General features: G+C 45.6%; 1 long non-coding RNA gene across 2 annotated transcripts in view; it reads left to right on the forward strand.

Moving 5' to 3' along the window:
• LOC138302197 (uncharacterized) overlaps positions 1–21,033 on the forward strand; it is a 342,251-nt gene that overhangs the window by 246,742 nt on the left and 74,476 nt on the right. The window contains exon 3 of one of the 2 annotated variants that reach the window (XR_011205332.1): positions 2,180–2,303. The exons of the other annotated variant lie outside the window; for it this stretch is intronic. This is a non-coding gene — a long non-coding RNA (uncharacterized lncRNA). The remainder of the gene's footprint in view (positions 1–2,179; positions 2,304–21,033) is intronic. 2 annotated transcript variants of the gene reach the window in all.

Raw genomic sequence — 21,033 nt, forward strand, 5'->3', positions numbered from 1 at the left:
TCAAACAACCGTTTGAACCGAGTCATAAATCCACTATGAAATTCCATACCTGGAAAGTAGCCACATCTGCTAGAAGGGTGAGTGAGATCCAGGCTTTCAAAAACCAAGAGCCTTTTCTCCGGTTCAGAAACGACACTAATATTTTACAAACTAATACAAAATGTACTCCTAAAGTGCCCTCTCGGTTCCACCTTAATGAACCAGTCATTTTACGAACATTTGTTTCTAATCCGACGACCCTCAGCAGAACTGTCTCGGCACACATTACATGTAAAAGATGTATCAAGTTCTACTTGCATTGTACCAAACAGTTACGAAAATCACAGCAACTCTTTGTTGCATAAGGACAAGCTCAACAGGGCATGGCCTTTACTAAAGCAACTATTGCCCAATGGATCTCAGCAACCATACAACTTTGCCAATCGAAGGAGGGCAAACCTCTATCTTCTAAGATAAAGGCACATTCTGTAAGATCAATCTCCACATCCACCGTCTTGTTCTTTGGAGAAAATCTGCTGAGCTGCAACGTGGAAGAGCATCCACAACTTAATGCAGCACTATTGCTTAGATTCAGCACACCAGAGTGATGCGGCAGTGGGACAAGCCATTCTACAACATAAAGCCTCTTTTGGCACATTGAGTATATCCTACTGGATTTAGAAGTATTATTATAATTCTTGTCATTCTTTTTCTTATTATCAATATTATTGTTATTATTAGTTTTATAATGTTGGTAATTACTGTTTTGCTCATTATCTAAAAACCCACAGTCCGCAAGGGTGATAGGACTGCACTTCCTAAAAGTCTACATAATGCTTGCTATTCTGATTCAAGCATGTGAATCTATGAAAGATCCAATACTGGAAAAGAAAATAAGTTACTTACCTGTAACTACAGTTCTCCAGTGTTGGTATCTTTCATAGATTTTCATGCAACCCACCCTCCTCCCCACCAGAGGCTCCCCTGATGTATTGGGATATTGACTTCCCACTCCAAAATCTGAGAGAAACTGCCTCTGTTGGCAGTGTTCTAGAGGGTGCTATCGCCTGATTTGTTATAATTTCAAATTTGGTCCTTTTGTTTTTTTTAAAAAGGACAAAGATAGGCTATTGAACTGACTCTGCATTGCCATTATGGCCTGCGGTATTACTACATATTGATTTACTATGGTTCCATGGGACTCCCACTTCAATGTCGGGGGATAATTCAAGCATCTGAATCTGTGAAAGATACCAATACTGGAGAACTGTAGTACAGGTAAGTAACTTATTTTCTTCTCAGCCAGTATCATTTGTTCATACTTTGTAAGAACGTTGTTTGGCGAGTGGTGAGTTTGAATAGGAGTCACCAAGATCTGACTGAATGAGGACTAACACAAGGAGTGTATAGCTCATAACAATCCCTTTGCTATGGAACTAGCTGCTATGCACTCCATTCAGCCAGGAAGAGCTGCAGCTACTGGCTCCGATGTAGCAGAGCAGTAAGCAAAAAACTGTTTCACCTGATCATGCTTTTGAACTAGCACCAAAATAGCACACCCTTTCTTTTCATGTCAATAGAGTTAAAATTCCTTATCATAATTGGGAAGTCCTACGGTGTGCTACAATGATTCTCTGTGAGAGCTACAAAAGCTTTTGCGCATTTGTCATCAAATGGCACCTGAGTCTTTGAAATAAAGAAAAAGTTTGTAATTCACTGACAATGGCCAACTATTTCCCAGAACGTCCTTACTTCCCTACGAATAGTTGGAGATTTCATTTTTGGGAGTGCCGAAATGTGTTCTTGAGAACCTTTCCTTGTCCTTTTTCAATAGAGTGACTAAGATAAACCACTTCTTTTTTACAGTACTGCATTGTTTTAGGTAAAGCCTTGTGACCATTGTAAGCAAGATGGGTCAAGAGCTCAGTTGTAGCCAACTTGCAATCTTATCTTTGATGCCACCAAACGTTAATCAGTGTAATGCACCAGCACTGAAGTACAGGGAAGCGTGAAACCTTCCAAATATTTACTTAGGCTTTGACTAAAAATTGAAGGACTCTTCATACCCCTGTGGAATCCTATACCAAACGAACTTTATTGAGAAATCAAAATGAATAAAGATCTTGGCTCTCCTCATGAAGAGGAATGTAAAAGAATGCTTGGCATACACCAATAATTGAATATCATTGTGCATCCACAGGAATCTGAAACAAGGACACAGCAGGATTTGGTACCAATTGACAATGAAGAGCTGCAATTGTCTTTTTTCCTAAAACACTGGACTGCCTTCCACTTTCTATTTATTTTTATAATGCCCATTACAGGTGAGTTGAATGTACTACCAAGCACCACTGGCAAAATACCTTGCTCTAACATTTTCTCTGTGCTAGACTTCACTCACTCTTCTGCTTCTCATGAGAGCTTGCATTGTCGAGTTCTAGGATAAACTGCATCTGTTTCTACCTGAATTCTAAGTACCTGGAACTTCACTCTTTATTAATCCTATTTCTTTAGCAATGAAATCCTCTACCTCTCTGGTGTTTTGTTTCTCAGTTATTGCTGCAATATCAGAAATACAAGCATATTTGTATGGAATGGTGTAGGAAAGTACCATCTTGCCTGGCATGTTAACCCCATATTTCACTGTATATATGTTGTTTTAGTCTATGTGTCACTGGGACCCTGCCAGGCAGGGCCCCAGTGCTCATAAGTATGTGCCCTGTATGTGTTCCCTGTGTGATGCCTAACTGTGTCACTGAGGCTCTGCTAGCCAGAACCTCAGTGGTTATGCTCTCTCTACTTTCCAAATTTGTCACTAACAGGCTAGTGACTAAATTTACCAATTCACATTGGCATACTGGTACACCCATATAATTCCCTAGTATATGGTACTTTGGTACCCAGGGTATTGGGGTTCCAGGAGATCCCTATGGGCTGCAGCATTTCTTTTGCCACCCATAGGGAGCTCTGACAATTCTTACACAGGCCTGCCACTGCAGCCTGCATGAAATAACGTCCACGTTATTTCAAAGCCATTTACCACTGCACTTAAGTAACTTATAAGTTACCTATATGTCTAACCTTCACCTGGTGAAGGTTGGGTGCAAAGTTACTTAGTGTGTGGGCACCCTGGCACTAGCCAAGGTGCCCACACATCGTTCAGGGAAAATTCCCCAGACTTTGTGAGTGCGGGGACACCATTACACGCGTGCACTGTACATAGGTCACTACCTATGTACAGCGTCACAATGGTAACTCCGAACATGGCCATGTAACATGTCTAAGATCATGGAATTGTCACCCCAATGCCATTCTGGCATTGGGGATGACAATTCCATGATCCCCTGGGTCTCTAGCACAGAACCCGGGTACTGCCAAACTGCCTTTCCGGGGTCTCCACTGCAGCTGCTGCTGCCAGCCCCCAGACAGGTTTCTGCCCTCCTGGGGTCCAGGCAGCCCTGGCCCAGGAAGGCAGAACAAAGGATTTCCTCTGAGAGAGGGTGTAACACCCTCTCCCTTTGGAAATAGGTGTGAAGGCTGGGGAGGAGTAGCCTGCCCCAGCCTCTGGAAATGCTTTGATGGGCACAGATGGTGCCCATCTCTGCATAAGCCAGTCTACACAGGTTTAGGGATCCCCCAGCCCTGCTCTGGCGCAAAACTGGACAAAGGAAAGGGGAGTGACCACTCTCCTGACCTGCACCTCCCAGGGGAGGTGCCCAGAGCTCCTCCAGTGTGTCTCAGACCTCTGCCATCTTGGAAACAGAGGTGTCTGTGGCACACTGGACTGCTCTGAGTGGCCAGTGCCAGCAGGTGACATCAGAGGCTCCTTCTGATAGGCTCTTACTTCTCTTGGTAGCCAATCCTCCTTCCTAGGTAGCCAAACCTCCTTTTTCTGGCTATTTAGGGTCTCTGCTTTGGGGATCTCACCAGATAACGAATGCAAGAGCTCACCAGAGTTCCTCTGCATCTCCCTCTTCACCTTCTGCCAAAGGATCGACCGCTGACTGCTCAGGACACCTGCAAAACCGCAACAAAGTAGCAAGACGACTACTAGCAACCTTGTATCGCTTCATCCTGCCCGCTTTCTCGACTGTTTACAGGTGGTGCATGCTCTGGGGGTAGCCTGCCTCCTCTCTGCACCATGAGCTCTGAAGAAATCTCCTGTGGGTCGACGGAATCTTCCCCCTGCAACCGCAGGCACCAAAAGACTGCATCACTGGTCCTCTGGGTCCCCTCTCAGCACGCCGAGCGTGGTCCCTGGAACTCAGCAACTCTGTCCAAGTGACTCCCACAGTCCAGTGACTCTTCAGTCCAAGTTTGGTGGAGGTAAGTCCTTGCCTCCCCACGCTAGACTGCTTTGCTGGGTACCGCGTGATTTGCAGCTGCTCCGGCTCCTGTGCACTCTTCAAGGATTTCCTTTGTGCACAGCCAAGCCTGGGTCCCCAACACTCCTTCCTGCAGTGCACAACCTTCTGAGTTGTCCTCCGGCGTCGTGGGACTCCCTTTTGTGACTTCGGGTGGACTCCAGTTCACTTGTCTTCTAAGTGCCTGTTCAGGTACTTCTGCGGGTGCTGCCTGCTTCTGTGAGGGCTCCCTACATTGCTGGGCACCCCCTCTGTCTCCTCCTCCAAGTGGCGACATCCTGGTCCCTCCTGGGCCACAGCAGCACCCAAAAACCTCTACCGCAGCGCTTGCAGCTAGCAAGGCTTGTTTGCGGTCTTTCTGCGTGGGAACACCTCTGCAAGCTTTATCGCGACGTGGGACATCCATCCTCCAAAGGAGAAGTTCCTAGTCCTCTTCTTTCTTGCAGAACTCCAAGCTTCTTCCAACAGGTGGCAGCTTTCTTGCACCCTCAGCTGGCATTTCCTGGGCTCCTGCCCACTCTCGACACTGTTGCGACTATTGGACTTGGTCCCCTTGTCTTACAGGTACTCAGGTCCGGAAATCCACTGTTGTTGCATTGCTGGTGTTTTGTTCTTTCTGCAGAATCCCCCTATCACGAATTCTGTGCTCTCTGGGGGTAGTAGGTGCACTTTACACCTACCTTTCTGGGTCTTGCGGTGGGCTATTTCTCTAACCCTCACTGTTTTCTTACAGTCCCAACGACCCTCTACAAGCTCACATAGGTTTGGGGTCCATTCGTGGTTCGCATTCCACTTTTGGAGTATATGGTTTGTGTTGCCCCTATACCTATGTGCTCCTATTGCAATCTCCTGTAACCTTACACTCCTTGCATTACTTTTCTTGCTATTACCTGCATAATTTTGGTTTGTGTACATATATCTTGTGTATATATCTTTTCCTCATACTGAGGGTACTCACTGAGATACTTTTGGCATATTGTCATAAAAATAAAGTACCTTTATTTTGAGTACTTCTGTGTATTGTGTTTTCTTATGATATTGTGCATATGACACCAGTGGTATAGTAGGAGCTTTACATGTCTCCTAGTTCAGCCTAAACTGCTTTGACATAGCTACCTTCTATCAGCCCAAGCTGCTAGCAACCCCTCTTCTACACTAATAAGGGATAACTGGACCTGGCACAAGGTGTAAGTACCCCTGGTACCCACTGCAAGCCAGGTCAGCCTCCTACAAATGGCTCCCGATTCTGCACATTCTTCATGAAAGTGTGATGGGCTGCAACACAGTTTACTGTTCCAAATAGCAGCATATGATTTGCACGCTACTGCATCTGCATTTGGATTAAGAGCCTAATTTACATCTCAGCGGATGGGTTACTTCCGCACAACGATGACAGTTACCCTGTCCGCCAAAATATAAATTCCATCATATTCTATGGGATTTATATTTCGGCAGACAGGATATCTGTCATTGTTGTGACAGAGTAACCAGTCCGTCGAGTTCTAAATCAAGACTTAATTCTGTGTAGTGTCTATATTCATGCTTCCAGTGCCCAGTTATCTAGCAGAAATGTCAAGTAGTGCTCCTTTTTACCAAACTGATGTTCATATTCGTTCCAGGATTGTTCATATTGCATCGCTCTGTGTTCCAGTTTTTTCTATTCGTTGTATCCCAAACTGGCACTCTCACTAAAACTTACAGGTGAGACAAAATCTATATCTAATTTTACCACCTCTCTGAATTTGTTTTGTTTGTGCTGTCATGAACTTCTCCTTAATCTTTTTCTGTTTGGCATCACTACAGATCTCATCAATATTCTTGCTCTGCCAACACATTACACTCTGCTGAATAAATGAGATAAGTTCTGGACCCAAAATGAAAGCCAATACACATCTACCAATTCCCTCTTCAACTCTACTGTATTTACTATAAACCTGCATAAGCCTCTCATAAAATGCATGCACAGATTCTTTCAGCTCTTGTGCTGCCCATTATCTTTGCCCAGTTCACTTACTTTTCTAGCACTTAATTTTATTTTTCAAATGTTTTACTGCTAGCTATTTTTCCATAACTAGAGCAGCTAGGCGTTTATTTGTCTGGACTCTTGCTGGTCCCTCTGTCGGCTTTACACTCTGTTCACAAATCTTTAGGAACAACAATCTCAAACAGTGTATTCAACTCAAACCAAAGCACTTTCCAAATAGTCACTAATCTGTTAACCACCTTGTATCTATCTGTCCATTTCCTCTCTCAATTTGGAAAAACTTGTTGTAAAAACCAAAAGATCACCCAGGTACCAAGGAACATGCACACAATACCCTCTGTGCACTTCTTGTAAAGAAAGCTCTGTCAAAACAGATCCCATCTTGGGCTCAGTCATGGTCTCATCCTCTTTCTTTTCTGTATCAATTTTCTTTTTAGAACTAGCTCTCTTCTTCCACTTATCCTTGTATTTTCTCAAATATTTCCAGCCTTACAAAGTCAATTAATTCCTTAATAAGAGCGTGCAGCTATAAGAACCATATTTACTATTTCTGCCTCGCTCTATTCCATTTTGTAGTTTTTATGCAAGCTCCATGCCTTGTGTAAGCCAGCACCAAATTCTTCTGCTAAATCTTCAAGCTGGTCATGCGCTTCATTTAGACACCTCGGTGCTTCTTCATTTAAATAAGTCAACTCATCTGAGTTATATACTAACAATCTTTTTGTGTCAATTATACCCTACAAATTTTCTCTAAATTCAGTTTTCAAATTAGCAACACTAATTTCCCTATTCGCACGTGATGTAGCAGCTAAGCCTTCAAAAATGGAGATCACTGTATCCGCAGCATTTGCAATCGTACTATGACCATGTACGTGGACAACACACTCTCAGGTGGACCTCTTGCAGTACCAAGAACTATTTCTGTGTACTCATGTCTGGTTAGACTGCACACATATTAGGTACTGATTGTCTGTTACTGTGTACAATCTGTATGGAAGAGGTTTAGAACTTGGGAAATCATTTAGGAAATTATTCTTCTCATCTGAATCATTTTTTTCGTCTCTTTTCTGATTTTCATTTTTAAGAATTATCAAATTATTTTTTTATATGATTCATTAGCTATCGCAGGAAAGACCCTTACACCTTACATTGTATCCTTTCTCCAAGCCTTTTTCAGAATGTTCTGCTTGGAGTCTAACCACTGATTCAGTGCATTTCTGAATTGCTTGTTCATTTTCTTTCTCTCCTTTTCTGTAGCCCCTCGATCTCATTCATTTGATGCTTCAAATCTAAGTTGTAGCTCTCCCTCAAACATTGAATATCTTATGAAACTAAAGCTTTCTAGTATTACAGTACCCCCTAAAGAAAATAGCATGCCCTTGTCACTAGAAGGGAACTCTTGCCAGTCTTAAACCACAACACACTTATAAAGAGAACGTCTGCCCTCATTTTGAATGCTTAAGAACCCTTAGGAGGAATCCTCACACCTCCTGTAACAGAAACACTAGGAGATTTAGACTTTTTCAAAATGGCACTTGTTGTTCTTAAATTAATCCCATGCACTCAAAAATTGCAACTATGTGTCACTCAGCCAACTACAGTGCAACCTTTCAGGGAAAATAAAATCAACACTATGCTTTTTCCACCACACATACACAAATAAAGAAAATCTTGTCCGCTCAACCTAATTAAAAAGACGATAAAGGAGGCAGATATGTGGTGGTCACTGGCCTCCTGGGGGGCTCCCTGCTCTCCATTCTCTGTATCTATGCCCCCTCCCCACTTCCTCCTCCCCTGACTGCATTGTTTCTGTCTGCTCTGGGAACACTCCTAAGCAAGATGCCAGAAGCACCCTGGCTGATGGGGGAGAGACTTTAATGGGGTAATCAACATTTACGTAGACTGCTCAGGATGCACGCAGGGAGGTATCCCCACCCTACTGTCACACTTCCTGCTTAACACTAATGCACTGGATTTTTGAAGGTCTCAACACCCCCCAAGAAAGGAGTTATTCCATTTATTAAGGGGCACACTGCTCCAGAATAGACTACCTCATTATTCCCCACAGGAAGGCCATTGCGTGAAGCATACACGCATGATGGCACGAGGCCTCTCTCCTGTGCATTGAGATGGAGTGAAGTCCCCAAAGGGCATTCATACGCTGGAAGCTAAACAAGTGGCTTCTACAAGACGACTAATTCAAAGAGATGTGTAAGAAGATGGGCCAGGAATTCTCAGACACAAACTTGGGGTCAGTAGATTCCTACGGAGCAATTTGGGAAGAGCAAAAGACCACCCTAAGGAGACGCATTATCATCTTTGATAAGAGATGGTGAACCTGCCTCAAACAGATCGAGGACCTTGAAACGCGAGTGCTCGAGCTAGAACAACAACATCTTGCCTCGCAACAAGACAAGACACTCTGAGAATCCCAGTCGATTTTAAAACAGGAGCTCAACCAGGAGGCGAGGGAGGCGTGGATGGCCACTAAGAGCTGCGTTTACCAATGGGATGACCAGTCCAGTAAAACGCTACATTGGCTCTGAACGCCGTGATACTCCAGCTCCCCTGTAGCTTTCCTTGAGAAAAAGGATGGCATGCACATCATAGGGAGCGACAAGATCGCTGAGACATTTGTAATCTTCTATGTCCAACTATATGCCTCCGGACCAGATGGCCCGCCCGATGACATGGAGCAATTTCGTCTCCTATGTACCACTGCCTCATCTCCCACTTGAAGCTCGTGACACTCTAGAAATGGAGGTGACTGAGGAAGAATTAAGAGAAGCCTTCGGGAGTCTCCATACCAGAACAGCACCTGGGCCCAATGGATTCCCGGCAGAGTTTTGGTGTATAATGTGGTCCACTTCTGGACCCCTGATGCTAAAAATATTCACAGAGGCTCTAGAACAGTGCACAGAAATAGTGGTCATATCAAAGCCTGGTCTACCAGGCACTCAATCCGAGGATTGTTGACCAATCTCTTTAATTCGGAGACAAAGCTATGGGGCAAATTATAAATTACCACCGGTCAGACTGGTAAAAGACATGCACCATGTAGTCCACCCAGACCAATCTGCTTTATGACCCATAGAGCCACCAGACATAACATTAGTCGGGCATATAACGCCAAAGAAATGAGCAAAGGTCTGTCAGTACGGTTTTGGCCCTCGCTATATAAGCTACATCCGGCTACTGTGTACCAACCCAAGGGCCAGGGTGCGAGTAGGGAGGGGTTGGTATCTGAATGGTTTGAAGTTGAGAGAGAAACTTGCCAGGGGTGCCCTTTATCCCCGCTTCTGCTTGCTCTGGCCATTGAGTCTCTGGTGGCCTGGGTATGTGTGGATGCACTATACCGCAGCCCCCAGTGGTCTGAGTAGGTGACAGACAAAATTGCATTATATGCGGACAACATCCTGATGTTCCTAGACAATTCAGACTTGAAGGTCCCCATGCTTACTGGGGACTCAGTATGAACAGAGCCAATTCAGCTATTTATCTGATTGATGACTGCCCTCACCTTGTACCATTGGCCCCCGACATAGTAGTACTCCCAGGGTGTGTTTAAATACCTTAGGATTTTTGTCACCCCAAAGACAGACCCGCATATGAGTGCAGCCTAAATCCTCCGCTTCAGCTCTTGGGAAAATACATTAAATATTGGGCCTCTATCCTTGGTGGGCTGCTTGGCCAGTTTCAAAATAGTAGGCCTCCTGAGACTTCTTTGTCAACTTCAAAATTTCCCGTTTACAATTAAATGTTCCTTCTTTGGGAAAACCAAAGCACTGTTGCGAACACTGCTGTGGAAAGGCGAGACCCCACAAGTCTCTTTTGACAAATGCTTCCAACCTGGTTTTGCAGGAGGCCTTGCCACACCGAACATACAGTCCTATTATAGGGAGAAACACATACTAGTCATCAATGACTGGTAGTTTGGGGAATTTGATGACCCGGCTTATGCGCTAGAGGGCTTTATACCCCTGTATGCCTGTATAATGGAACATAGCAACTTACCTCATGTGCTCTATGGAGGAACCATCCCCAGTCAGATACCTTCTGCCACCAATACAGTAATAAAGGTGTGGTGGGATGCAGTGCAGGAGATAGGATGGGCTACTAGGCTCACTCTTGAGACCAGACTCCCCTATGTCACTGCCTTGAAGAGATTTGAGGCCAACAAAGGATGTCCTGTGCAATGGGGTCTTAAAATCCTTCACAGATCTCCAAGATGAGTACCACCTCCACCGTTCTTAATTGTTTCAATACCTCCAATTGTGCCCCACCGTACAGCAGTACCTGCCAACTGACAGTGATATACCAGAATACTCCCCTCTAGAAGTTAAATTACTTCTAACCAATATTAAAGAACACATATTACCTGACATCTCCCGCATGTTGACTCACAATGCACAGGACTGGATGGCCTGGGTAAGGGAGGCCTGGGACACGGACCTAGGAAGCTTGACGACGATGACTGGCAAGAAGTGCTTCACAATTCAGGCTCATTCACTTTAAAATTTTCCATAGAACACATTACACACGCACTAGGTTAAACAAAATGTAATCAGTGCTTGAGGTGCGGGCAGTAGTGGAGCGATCTATTCCATACTTTCTGGCAGTGCCCACCCATCCGAGCCTACTGGTCGCATATCCTAGACACACTAGGTGAGGTGTTGAGTTGGCCCATCTCTGATGACCCCAAATTGATTCTATTACACATCTCAGCCCACTCAGGGGGCATCAGATATCCGAAAGTGTTACTATGGCTGGGCCTGTTGATAGCAAAAAGGGGCATTATCCACCAGTGGCAATCAACCATTGCCCTGCCACTCACTAAATGGACTAACAGCATGGACCAATGGCCCTGGAACGGGTGATATTTCAGGGATGGGGATGCCCCCAAAAGCATACAAAGATTTGGCAAGGGTGGGCAGACCATAGAGGCATTACACTAGATCCCTGTCCTTCTCCGATATGGCCTTTACATAGGCAAGACCCAACAAATACAAAACATGTGCAACGAACTCAAAATCCTAAGTATTCAGCTGCTCTTAATCAAACTGTGAGATGGAAGAAAACACTAACCCCGTATGAAGATGCTGTATGACACACCATCGGTGAGGGGGACGTCACTTTACTTGCCGATTAATTATGTATCTGTACATTGAATGTGTGTCTGTTTATTGTAAAAAGGGAAAACCAATAAAATTTTAAGAAAAAGTCAAAAATTAGTAATAGATCAATCAATCAAACAGGATTTATAGAGCATGGCTAATCACTCGCGAGGTTACCCAGGCACTGAGAACATAGCTGCTGAATGGTTCAGTTGAATAGACAGGTCTTGAGTCCTTTCCTGAATACCAGAAGAGAGGATGAGATCTGTAATTGAAAGGGAAGGTTGTTCCAGGATTTTGCTGAGAGGCTGGAGAAGGAGCATCCTCCACTGTTGCTTTGGTGGATGCTGGAGGGGTGTGTGTGAGGGAAGTGGTTTGCAGGTGTGTGTGTGTAGAGGGGTGCTGACAGTTATTGATGTATGCCGGTCTGCAATTGTGAATGCCTTGTAGGTGTGGATCAGCATCTTAAAATGACACCACTTCTGAATGGGGAGCCAGTGGAGCTTCTTAAGGTCAGGGTGCTGTGGGTCTGTTTGGGGAGGTCAAAGATGAGTCTGGCAGCTGAATTTTGTATGGTCTGTAGTATCTTCAGGAGGTGCGTGGCGAATCCTGCATGGAGTGCATTGCCATAGTCCAGTTGGCTGGTGACTAGGGCTTGGGTGACAGTTTGTCTGGTTTTGATAAGGAGCCATTTGAAGTTCTTACAGAGCATGCAAAAGGTTCAGAAGCAGGCAGAAGAGACTGCGTGGATCTAGTTTTCATGGTGAGCTTACTGTTCAGATTGATGCCAAGCATGTGAGCATGGTGGGTCAGAGTGGGTGCCTGTCCTAGTTCGACATGCCACCAGAAGTCGGTCCACAGGTAGGTGTTGTTCCTGAAGATCAGCACTTCTGTTTTGTCTGTGTTGAGTTTTAGGCAGCTGTTATTCATCCAGTTGGCGATGCTTGTCATGCACCTGTGGAAGTTGGTCTTTCTGATAGAGGATGAGCTGGGTGTCGTCTGTGTAGGATATGATGTTCATTCTGTAGTTTTTGCCGATGTTGGCCAAGGGGTTCATGTATATGTTCAACAGTGTAGGGCTGAGGGACATGCCTTGAGGGACATAGCAGATGATGTTCTTGGGTTCCAAGGTGAAAGGTGGGAGGTGGAGTCTCTGGGTTATTACGGTGAGTAAGGATGCATTCCATTTGAGGGCGGCTCCTTGTATTCCTATGTGATGAAGACTCTTGATAAGGGTGTGGTGGGTTACGGTGTCGAATGCTGCTGAGAGGTAGAAGAGGATCAGGGCCACATTTCTTCCCGGTCGAGGAGGATTCTAATATTGTCAGTGGCAGTGAATCCAGATTGGGAGGGGTCCAGAAGATTGTTGATCTTCCGGTATTCTGTGAGTTGGTTGTTGATGGCCTTTTTGAGGACTTTGTCGGGGAAAGAAGAGCAGAAATATGCTTCTGGAGGTAGTTCTGGAATTCGCTGGGGTCGTCAGAAGCTTTTTTGAGAAGATGTTTGACTTCTGCGAGCTTCAGTACTTTGGGAAAGGTGGCCATAGTTATTGATGAGTTGAAGATGGCGATGAGCCCACTGCTGCTCATTTTGCCACCTAGGTTGAAAATCTGGTGAGGAGCGGGGTCTGTGGATGCTCCTGAGTGGTGGCTGTGGTGTTGTGTGGTGAACTGGTCCCTAGCGGTGAGCAGGTAGTCGGAGATAACATCGGGGTTAGTATCCGTGGGAGCAGGGAGGCTGAGGATGTCGGCGGTGGTGGGTTGGGGTTCCAAGTTTTTGTAGATGGTGGAGATCTTGTTGTGGAAGAAGTCAGCTGGGGTGTCGCAGAATTCCTGAGATGGGGTGATAAAGTTTTCAGTGGCTTAGGGGTTGAAAAACTCTGACGGTGTTGAAGAGTTCTTTGTAGCGGTTAGAGCTGGCTTCTGTGTGGATGGCCAGGGCGGTCCTCTTTCTCTTTCAATAGTTGGTGGTATTGGTTGAGAGACGACTTGAAGTAGGCTCGGTTTGTGGCCTTCCTTGATGGTGCGCCATATCCTTTCTAGTCGCTTGCAGTTGAGTTTTGCGGTTCTCAGTTCTGTGGTGTACCAACTAGCCCGTTTGGTGGGTATCTTGAGTTTGGTGACTTGATAGGTTTGACTCTGTTGGAGCAGTCGGTGATCCAGATGGTGAAGTTCTTGACAACCTCTTCTGGGTTGGTTGCAGTGTCAGGGTGGGAGGTGTTGGAGCATCTGTGCACTGGCTAGCTAATACTTTGTTTCAGCTACAGTGTGAGGTGCTGGGAGGCTTAGTGGCAGTGTTGGGGATCCTGTGATAGTGAAATGCATGAGGGTGTGGTCTGTCCAGGTGAGCTCAGTGACATGGATGTACTAGACTCCGTCCCTGCCCGTGAATATGGGAATGGAGTGTGTGCCCTGCGTTGTGCTTGGGGTCGATCACTAGTTGGTTGAGGCCGATGTTGTTCATGCTTTCGTGGAGGTTAGCAGTGATGGCATTGTTAAGGTCGTCAAGGTCAAAATTGAGGTCTCTGTGGAAGATATAGTGTTTGGAATCAATAGCAAGATGAAAAGCAATCCTACCATTGAATGAAACAGAATCAGTACCTCTAACCTTACAACTAATAACTTTACAACACATACTAATTTGCCCCTTTGGCTCTTCTTTGCAGCAGGGGCCTGGGTTGAGTTGCACACCAACTCTTTCAAATAACTATTTTTCACTGGGTATATTTCGGGATTGATGCATGTTCTTTAGGCCTGCTACATCCTGTTCTTATTATTTAATTTTACAACACATGCCTTTACCACAGATTATTATTCAATATAATTTAAAGTACCTTAGCCACTGACGTCTTTACAACGCATTGTTATTTTAACGTTAAATTTGTAAATACTAATTTCATACTGGGAATAAATTAAAACAGTTAACAGTTAGACTACCATGGGAAAAATATACATTTTCCAGAAATCAGCTTAATTAAAATTCTTTTTTTTTCACATCAATTGTAAAATGTATAATGTACATCTGAGGGAATTGTGATCGTGAAGGGAGCAAACTGGATATTATTACTGCAGTGAAGTGAAACTCAGGGAGGGTGCTGGACACTAGTAGAAGGGCATATTTACTATTTCCAACTGCACCCCATGCCTACTGGAAGGAGGTGCTAAAAACCGGTCCACCCTGGCTACTCAGGGAAGGTGCTGGGCACTGAAATACATTAACTGATTAATCATTTAATTATTAAAACTATATCGTCTTTCTTTTAAAATACTAGGTTTCCATCAATCTATCCACAAAACATTGGAAATCCAGCTTTGAAAATGTTTCAAGTTCAACATCAAATTGCAAATCACTAAACTATCTGGTAAAGAACTTCTCTATCTGAAAGAGACTTCTAGCCGCAAATTTCTTACCTCAAAATTATCCCCAGGATTCAGATTAAATATGTAAATTATTCGTGAGCAGTACACTTGCGTGCCGGTAGGTGGCGTTGTTCAGCTCCACGTGGCTTTGTTGGCATTGTCCGTTCTGGAAGTGACGTGCACGCTATATATATAGGCGCCTCCCCAGTGGGCTGACATCACTTGTTTTCTTTCTGCACCAGTCAGCGCAGATCTGGAGAAGTCATTTTCTACCTGAATATTTTTTACCTTTTGTGCTACCCTTTTTCAGACATTGTCTCCTGGTGTAGCAGGAATGTCTTCATGGAAGGCTGGTTTTAAGCTCTATGGTGCCTTCCACTGGCAAATGTCTGTGACAGACCCATGCCTCTGGTGGCTTCAACGCGGCTATGATGCCACAACCTGCACAATTGTCATGCCATGCACCCCAAGCTCTTGAGGGAGCAATCTCTCAAGCTCCTTGTCATTAGACTTGCGACACTGCAGCGATCTCGATCCCAGTCGAGAGGAAGGTCCTGGGATCGGTTATGGAGCTATCAATCATCGTCTCAATTGAAGTTGTCTGGGTGTTTGGGTAAGTCCCACAAAAAGAAGAACAACAAAAAGTTGAAGTGTAGTGAGTGATGGGGCATTCGATATAGGGCATTGCAGAGGGAGCATTGGTGGAGAACCACAGTGAGACGAACCGGATTGATTCATGTGGACGTCTGGAAGTACTTTGTGAAGAAAGAATGGATGAAAACAGAACCACAGAGGAAGAGAATGCTGTCCTTGGAGGAGAACATGGCGGGCGGCAGGACAGCCGTGCGCTGAGTGCTCACCTGGGCTCCCCGGCAGAAGGTTCTGAAGGGCTTTTCCTCTTCGAATTCCGGATTGGCGGCCGCATGTGTCTCGAGGGCCGCGCTCTCGATAGGGAAGGCATCGGTGGGGCGGCAAGTTGGACTCATGCTGCCCAGGAGCTGCGAAGGAGTCGCTGAGTTGTTCACGCATTTCCCTTGAGGGGAACATGGGCAGAGGCAGCACTAGTGGTGCTGCAGCTTCCTTGTCACGCTGTGCAACCCTGGAGCTTCTGGAGACTGAGAAGACAGCAGGTGGGGTAAGGAAATCCCTTGTGGAGGCTGTGGCAGGCGACCAGAGTTCAATGGTAAGGGGTCCTATATACTTTAAAAGTAAACAAAGGGGAGGCCTAAAAAGAGATAAAACGGCCCCTACGAACAGTATTGGTGGAGACCAGGAGGGTGGAGAGGAGGGGGGGGGCAATTGCTTGATAAGTTGAAAAATTCCCGAAGTAAAGAAGAAGTGTGTAAAAGAACAAAATCTAGGCAAGGAACTAGTGTTATTAGTACCAAAGTTACCCCGTCTCTATTGGCTTACTTTAGAGCTTTGCCCTTAGTAGCATCTAATACTTCTGCTACCCAGATGGAGCAAGTAACGGGAGAGGGATCCCTGCCTATGCAAGATTTGGAGTTGGATAACGGGGATCTGTATCCTCCCCATTGATAGAATTATCTCTTAATTTACCTCTCAACACAAGTCAAGTTACAAATGAAGACAAGGGCAGGAGGAGTGAATGTCTCGAAGACGCAGGAGATTCTCGACTCGTCTGAACCTTCAGAACATATGGATCCTTCACATTTGTTTGACACTCAGGCTCAGGCTGTGGCACCTGAACCTAAAACATTGCAAAGTATGCTCCTATCACTTACAGTTAATATCAAAAAGGGTTTCGTGATTTACTAGGCAAATCAAGGTGAGATAAGGTTGGCTTGTGAATCACTGGAAAAAAAACCCGATCTTTTGGCTCTTAGAACTCAAGCCCTCGAGGATTCGGTTGAAGTTATAAAAGGAGAACTGAGTAGGAACAAAGAAGAAATTCAATTGTTAAGAGGGAGAAGATAGAACATTTAGAAAATAGTTCTAGAAGGAACAATTTAAGAATTTTAAATGTGCCAAAAGGAGCGGAGGGAGCAGATTTGAAAAAATATGTACTTTCTCTTATCAAAAGGGCAATGGTCTTGGAAGATTCTGAGGCTGAGATTATGAGTTGAATCCAGAGGATTCATAGGGATCCCTTTCGGAGGAACCCCAATAATAAGAAACCGCTGAAGATCTTGTTGAATTTTCAAACTTATTGTTTGAAGGAGAAAATATTGGCAAAGGCCTTAGGTGTGAAATCTTTAGAAGGTGAGGAATTCTCATTTGAGATTAGATCGGACCTTTCTAGGACAACACTGAATAGGCAATGGGAGTTGGGAAGACGGTTGGAGGAATTAAAAAATGTAGGCGCAGTAGCCCAGCTTCCAGCAAACCTTTGGGTAACGCATAGTAAAAAACAAAATGCATAATATTAGGGATCCTGCTGCAGCGGATGAATTATTAGAAAGTATAAAGAAGGGGGGGTTTAGTGTAGGGAAGCCGGGAAGCTCATGGGTGCTCAAAATGGGACCAGTAGGTCTGTCAATAGTAAGGGGGGGGGTTCCTAGAGGAGGAGGGGTGGGCACAGGGTGTAGATGGGGGATATTTGGTGGGCACTGAGTAGGGAGCATCTGGGAGAAATGGGAAAAAATAACCTCATACACCTCAGTTTACTTAATTCTAGCTGGATAATGTACTGGGGAGTCAGGGAGTCGGGAAAAGACTAATACAATTAGGCCCTCATTACGACCCTGGGGGGTGGGGGAGAGGTGGCGTTAATACCGCCAACAGGCGGGAAAAAAAATGGAATTATGACCATGGCGGTTACCACCATGGTCATCCCCCACTTCTCCACTCCGACCGCTGGGCTGGAGACTTCGGTCTCCAGCCCGACGGTTGTCACCAGATCGCCGGCGGTATCAGGACCCTGCACACCGCCATGGATTTCAGATGGTTTGGAACCGCCACGAAACCCATGGCGATAGGCACTATCAGTGCCAGGGAATTCCTTCCCTGGCAGTGATAGGGGTCTCCCCCACCCTCATCCCCCACCCCCGAGTACTCCCCCCACACCTCCCACCCCCTGCCACCGCCAAAGGTGGCAGGACCCCCCTTGCCCACCCCCAACATGCACATACTCACACCCCTCCCCACCACCACCCCCAACATGCAGATACACACACCCTACACGCACACATACACTACAACAACACATACCCGCACAAATACAGACATGCACACATACCGACCCACACATATTTCCCATACACACAACACACCCCCGCATGCATACACGCACTCACACACCTCCTCTACATACTCACACGCACACCCCCATGCGCGCGCACAACACCCCCCCACCCCCTCCCCTAACGGACGATCAACTTACCTTGTCTGTTGATCCTCTGGGAGGGGACGGGATCCATGGGGGCTGCTCCGCCGCCAGCACCCCGTCACCAGAACACTGCCACGCCGAATCATGGAACTTGATTCGGTGGGCGGTGTTCTGATGACAGGCAGTGGAGGTGGAGCAGCCTCCACTTCCCCGCCGACCGCCAGTATGGCTGATGGCGGCTCTCCGTCCGAAAAAGGACGGAGGGCTGCCAGCAGTCATAATACACTGCGCGGAAAACCGCCTGCACTGGCGGTTTTTAGCGTGGCAGTACCTCGTCGAAATGAGGGCCTTAATGTCTTGGAATGTTAATGGACTACGGGTTAAAGCGAGGGAAAGAAAAATTCTGCAGTTTCTGAGAAACTCTCCAGCTCATATAATAGTTTTACAGGAAACACACTTAACTAAGGAGGAAAGCACAGCATTGTTCAAAACTCAGTAATGGGTGCGGGACTTTGTTACCACTGAGCGTAGCTTTAATACTAAGGGGGTTGTGATTCTGGTTAAACAGCAGGTGAATGCGACTCTGTCTGAGATTATATCTGATAGATTAGGTAGATGTATTATAGCTGAATTGCAGTTGGAGGGTAGGAGGTTTACATTGGTAGGATATTATGGGCCAAATTGCGATGACATAGAACCCCTTCGAATGGTCCTCTCCCATCTTTTGAACTATTCAGATCTGGTTATAATGGCTGGGGATTTCAATGTGGTTTTAGATAATAAATTAGATAGGTCAGTAAAATGTAGGTCGATTGGCACGCCGAAGTCTCAGCAATACCTTAAATTAATTATGAAAGACTTTAGATTATGCGATTTGTGGAGGCAGAGATTAGGGGAGAAGCATGGATTTTCATTTCATAACAGGAAGTATGGCCATGCCTCTTGAATTTATTATTTTCTAGTTGATCTTTTGCTGTGTGATTTAGTTGAAGATATTACGTATTCACCTGCCCACTTATCAGATCATGCAGCAGTGACGTTAAGAATGAGTTGCCCTCAGGAGGTAGGTGGGATAAGATGGACTCTAGATCGGACCCTTTTACTGGAGGAGGAGGTCGTTAATTATCTTCGTAAGGAGTCTGAGGATTTCTTTAGAATTAATCAAGAATTAATCAAGACTATAGTTTGGGATACCTTTAAGGCAGTGATGAGGGGCAGGATAAGTCTTGTTAGTTATAGAAGCAAGTGGTATAGGGAGGAGCTGAGGGGTGTAAAGCAGGACATTTTGTTGTGTAATACTCAATATGTGGAAGGGGAAGATAAGGAGTATTGGAATAATAAGATGAGTCTGCTGAAATCACAGATGGAATCTATATTACAGGCATTGAAAATGAATCATCTTCTTACTTTGCATAGGGCTTTTTTCTCCCCTGGTAAACTATCTAAGATGTGGGGGGAGTTAATTGTGCAAAATGCGGCTTACCGAGTGCATCTGATACCCATATGTTTTTTTAAATGCCCAGTGATATTTGGTTTTTGGGTAAAAATATGCAAAATGATCTCAAGCATCCTTAAGCAATGTATTTCTCCGACTCTTCCTTTAGTCATTTTTGGTATAGGGTGAAGCAAATAATAGAGTAATAAGGACAGTGTTATTCTATGCAGTACTTTTGGTCAGGAGTGAAATTTGTTGGAAATGGGTATCAGTTTCTTCCCCTTCCTATATAGATTGGATCGATGCCCTGGTTGTTACGTCTAAATTGGATGTGGAGGTGAGTAAATTAAATAAGGAAAAGAAAGTAAAAATATGTTCACTGTTGTGGGAAATGAGGGACACCGCAAAACAATATATGACTTAGTTGTATTAATATCTTTATGCCCTGTGATTAGGGGCCAGAACACTCTCTTACTTTGGATGGAGATTTGCGCCAAGGTTTGAGTGAGAGACCGGGGCTCCCTGGCATTAGTCATCTCCATGTACAAGAGATCCAGGTTGGGTGATATGGAATTGATTGGAAGTCAGAGGTGTACGAGGACAAAAAAAAAAAAAGTTGAAGAGGTCTTTGACTTTGCCCCACCCATCAAAGTCGACAAGAAGAGGTAACATCTGCATTCAAGGCCTGGCTCTGCGGTTGAGCATGGGCCTTGGCTATCTCCGCGCCTCTCAGAGTTTAATGGTGCTGGAACGACCCCCACCCAACTTTGAGTTTTATGAGGTCATGCACCTCGTATTTGGGTGACCTGTCCCTGCTGGTGCGCCCTTGGGCCTCACAACGTCAGGGGGAGCCTTTACTGGTTTTCCACCTGTGGTTATATCCCCACTGTCATTCAGGTGCCCTGGATCCATGGACGTATCCAGACCAATGCAGGTCGAGCTACTTAGACCTTCCCCAGCTCCGGTCCCATAGCCGACGTCCCTAGGGACACCCCATGCTTATCCCCGACTCGGACACAAAGCCAGATGGGTGTCATCCGACACTGACTCCGGCACCCACTGGAGGCATTCCATCCAAGCTGGAGCCTGAGACCTGTTCCAATGGGCCAGGACTTGGAGAAGATTGGGAAGAGCCACTGGACCCTTTTGAATACCAGCTCCCCCGCCCAAATGAGTGTGGGTGCTGTGAGGATTTGGTGGATGCCAGTGGAGTGAAACCTCCCCATATTGTGGCTTGGTCGCTCCCCCTACCACACCCACAGCGGGAACCTCATTTGCAATAGGGGTGAGGGGAGGGTAGCTGAGGTCCTGGACCTTCAGATTTTCTCCCTGGAAGTCTAGCGAACATCTTGATGGAGGTGCTTCAGTTGGGAGTAACTGCTTTTGAGTCATTTCTTCCTTTCAGTGAAGCAGACAAGGACGTTGTACCCTGGGCCTGGCACAAGCCCTGCTCAGGGGCTCCTCTGAATAGGACAACTGCCTACCGCCATTGCAACTCCCCAGGGAACC

This window comes from Pleurodeles waltl, chromosome 6 (genome assembly GCF_031143425.1).
Source record: "Pleurodeles waltl isolate 20211129_DDA chromosome 6, aPleWal1.hap1.20221129, whole genome shotgun sequence".
Classification (NCBI taxonomy): domain Eukaryota; kingdom Metazoa; phylum Chordata; class Amphibia; order Caudata; family Salamandridae; genus Pleurodeles; species Pleurodeles waltl.